A 4,430-nucleotide genomic window follows, 5' to 3' on the forward strand; every position below is an offset into this window, starting at 1 on the left:
AGATTCTCTAGGGTCGTACTCCATGAATATCATGCCTCTTCCCAAAATACTCGACTTGACTTCTTTTGATTGGCATACTATACTGGGCAACCTTAATGTCCTTTTAGATGATCTCCTTATGATAATCCATCTTGTTTTTAACATTTGATTGGATACCTCAAACCTGATACTATTCTAACTAAGTCAGTGGTGTGAAGTAATCCTACCCATAAAGAGCTTTTGTGAAGGGACTCATTTTGATGCTATAGTGATAGGAAGAATTGTAAGAAAATCCTACTATGTGCAAGTATTTGAGGTATTGCCTTCAAACAATTTCATTATATCAACCTTGCAAATCATATAAAAGATTCGGCTACGATAACTTAAACCACTAGTATATCTTTCAACTTAAACCACTAGTATCTCTTTCAACTTAAACCACTAGTATCTCTTTCAAGGGTTAATTAAGTTAAATAAAGAAAGATAAAAATGAGAAATGGTTAGCCATACGAAGGAGGTCATGGCAAAATTTTTTAGAATTTTGTGAAAAAGAAAGTTTGTTTTTATGTTATTTCAAAAGAGTAATTCTCACCATTTTTATATCTAAAAAAAATATTCTAATTACTCCATGTACATATTCACCTATGAATATGCATGGATATAACTGATATTAATTATTAAATTTGATTTCTATTATAAAAGTGTTATTCTTATTAAATTTGATTTCTATGCATAAAAAGATGCATAAAGAAAATTTTTTTAATTATAAAAGTGTTATTCTTTTTAAATTTGATTTCTATGCATAGAATTTTTTTAAAATTATAAAAGCGTTACTCTTATAGAAATTAATTTTTATGCATAAAGAAATTCTTTTTATTTTAAAAGTGTTATTCTTATTAAATTTGATTCTATGCATAAATAGATGCATAAAAGGATTTTTATTTTATATAAAAGTGTTATTCCCATTGAAGTTGATTTTTATGCATAAATAGATGCATAAAGAATTTTTATATCAAAATTAAAATTTTCTTAAATTCTATGTTTAAGTTCTATGAGTATTTGATAAATGAATAATTAAATACTCTAAGAGAGAAATTTCTATCGTTGTATATTCACACGGATTGTAAGGAGAAAATTCAAGAAATCTATCGAGATCGAAATATTCAGATAAATGATTAATTTATTTCTCATTGAAATTCGTACTCAAGTATTCAGTAACAGTAGTAGAAATGATGCACAAAGAAGAAGAAGACTTAAAAGAATCTCAATACTTCAAGTCTAATTTTTACATACATATGGTTTTGTTCTATCATTGATTGCAACATATACTATATAATCATACACTGTACTTTACAATTGATTAGAGTTGGGAGGAAGTGAGCTTGATGAGGAGGTGGGCTTGATCTTTTTTTGTGGTCTTCTTCTTCTTCATCTTCTTCTTCAACTTCATCTATCGGGAGATCTATTCTTGGCAGTTGCACCTTTGGAGGCAACAGTTCTGGAGGAACATACCGGCTTTGTCTTTTCCTCATTAGATATCTTTTCCCATAAGGAGGTAATGTGTCTGGTTCATTAATTTCTACTGCAAGATCCTGGGCTGTGTATGACAGGTAGTAGGGGCATCTTAGCACTTGACATCCATGCCCCAAACACCCTCCTCCTTGGAAGGCAATTGGGTTTTATATGTCCTAGCTTCATTGAACATGTCCTTTAATATCTCCTTGCCAGGAAGATACTTGGGGTCCTAGAATGTAGAATCAACTAGGAGGTGTTTGTCAACTCTTTGCTCTACCCACCCCATGTCTACTTCACTATAATTTGCTAAAGCAGCCAGGTAATAGTCTTCACACGAATATTAAAATGATGCATAATGTCTGTTTTAATAATACATAATCAAATTGGTCTGGGAAAAGAAGGAAGTGACAAGTCTCCCTGTTCATTCTCATTAGGTGGACTGGCTTCCACTAGGATTATACTCATAGGTGCTACTACATTGACACTGACAAGGAATGTACTAGTGGGAAACACTTCCTTTTTGGCCTTTTCCCTCTCCTTTGCTAGATCGATAGTGACCTCTTCCTCTACTCCATAATCCTTGATTGGCACTTGAATGCTTGGTAAATCTATGGGGCTCAGAGTCTTCATCAGTTAAGGAGATGTAGAAAACAAAGAAATCCATAACTATATTGGAGAAGGCTAAACTTCTTTGAGTGTAATAGGAATTTCTCCTCTACTCTACTGCCATAGTTGTGGATCTTTTTAAGAAAATGGTTGAGCCTTCTTTTCATGACTTTTTCTATTGCAGAATTAGATGGATGAATATGTTGTCTCGGACGTCACAATGTTGCCAAAAATAATATGTTCATAATCTTGCTCCTGATCATCGAGAACAATCCTAGAAATCTTGATAATGTTCTCAAAAGGAAATTCTACATTGAACATTAAAGACAATTCAGGAGCATGCTGGTGGGCATGTGCATTGTATAGGAAAATATATAGATTTTTTGTGCAAGACTCTTCTGCCTTGTCATCCGATTCCAAGAGAATGTTCAACTCATTCGCCGACATGCCTAAAGAAACATTTTAGTCAATTAGGACAAACACGCTTATTATACAAGGGGTCAGTACCAAATGATAAGGGGTTTAGGCAATCCATGCAAGCACCTTGTCGCTTGGTACCCCAAAACAAAAGAAAACAAAAGGGTGTCAATATCAAGCGATTAGGTTCTTACGCGATGCATGGGAATTCCCTACTACTGCTTGGTACTAACCCCTTGTGTATAAAAAGAGAGACATGGGGGTAAATACGAGGCCATATGGATCATGGGGTCAGTACCAAGCGATAGGGGGCTTACGTGATGTCCGCGAGCCCCTTACTAATTTGTACTGACCCAGATAACAAAATGAAAGAAAAGGGGATCAATAAAAACAAGCTATAAGGCACTACAAGGATACCTACTTTGGTGACGACGATGATGGCGGTAGGGGAGCTTGACACCAAGGAAATGGTAGGGCAAAGGTTAGACGATGGCAATGACCATGGGGCGATGTAGAGGGATGACACAAAGGATAGAGAGCTCACCACCAAGGGTTTAGGATGGGCAAAAAGCTTGATGTCCCCAAGGAGATTTGGGTTGTTTTAGACCCACGAAGGGTAGAGAGCTCAACACCAAGGGTTTAGGATAATGGGAAGAAAGCTCGATGTCCCCAAGGAGATTCGGACATTTTAGACCCATGTGGGGGTCTTAGCACCACGGGTGTGGTGTGTCCTAATCATAAGTGGCACTATAAGGTCTCACACATTTATAAGCCATTTTACCGCTCATATAAGGCCACCAAAAAATTGAAGGGTGAATTTTTCAAAATCCACTTGCTACATATAGGGAAAAAAGGGCATAATAGAATTAACCCTTCAAATAAAAGTTTCATCCCATGCCTTAAAAAATGAGAATGCATCACAAGGCTATGGTTCATTAAAACATCATATAATTTTTTTTCTTTTTGTAAGGTTGTTGCAGATGGAGCATTTTTTTATTATTTCTATAAGGTTTTTTCTTTCTGTAAGGTTGTAAGGTTGTGTGTGTGTGTGTTTAGAATGAATATTGTGAGTGTTTAAGTGTTTGCATTAATTAGAGAGAGAGAGATAGAGGGAAAAGCATGCCTACAGATTTGATTAAATATTGTGAGTGTTTAAGTGTTTGCATTAATTAGAGAGAGATAGAGAGAGAGAGATAGAGAGAAAAGCATGCCTACAGATTTGATTAAATATTGATTAAAAGCTTCTCTTTTCTTGTGGAGAGATAGAAGAAGGGACGATGATGATACTACAGAGGGATGACGCGAAGGGCGATGTAGGGAACTCGACACCAATGAATGAAGCTCTCGAGGGAGATAGGGGCCGTTATAGACCAATGTGGTCTTGTACCACATATCTTAGCACCACTCATATGGTGTGTACTGATCATAAGTGGCATTTATAAGGTCAAGCGCATGAATGATATGTTAATATGGTAGGTACTCACTCCTCTCCTCTCCTGCATGTGTTTGATTTATTTTAGGAAACATTATCGGTGCCTTATTGACTTTGCTTTGTGATTGCATCTACCTCCTCGTCGACCCCCCCAAACGTACGCCATCGCCTCTACATCCATTGCGTTGCAGGTATTTTGAGAGTTTTTGACCTAAACATAAGGGTTCATTTAGGGGTTAGTACCGTGTGATAAGGGGCTCATAGGCACCCCGCGAGCTCTTTATCGCCTACTAGTAACAACCTTTTCTTAATGTATTGCGGTTTGTTAGGGTAATGTTGCTAATAGGGTCTACACCAAGCGATAAGGGGTTCATTGGCATCCTATTGGCCCCATATTGCTTGTGGTACTGAACCCCCTTAGGATCGTCATGTTGCTCATGGGGTCAGTACCAAGTGACACGAGGCTTGTCGGCATCCTTCT

The sequence above is a fragment of the Cibotium barometz genome, chromosome 16 (genome assembly GCF_041138505.1).
Source record: "Cibotium barometz isolate CiBa-2024 chromosome 16, ASM4113850v1, whole genome shotgun sequence".
NCBI classification, from domain to species: Eukaryota; Viridiplantae; Streptophyta; class Polypodiopsida; order Cyatheales; family Cibotiaceae; genus Cibotium; species Cibotium barometz.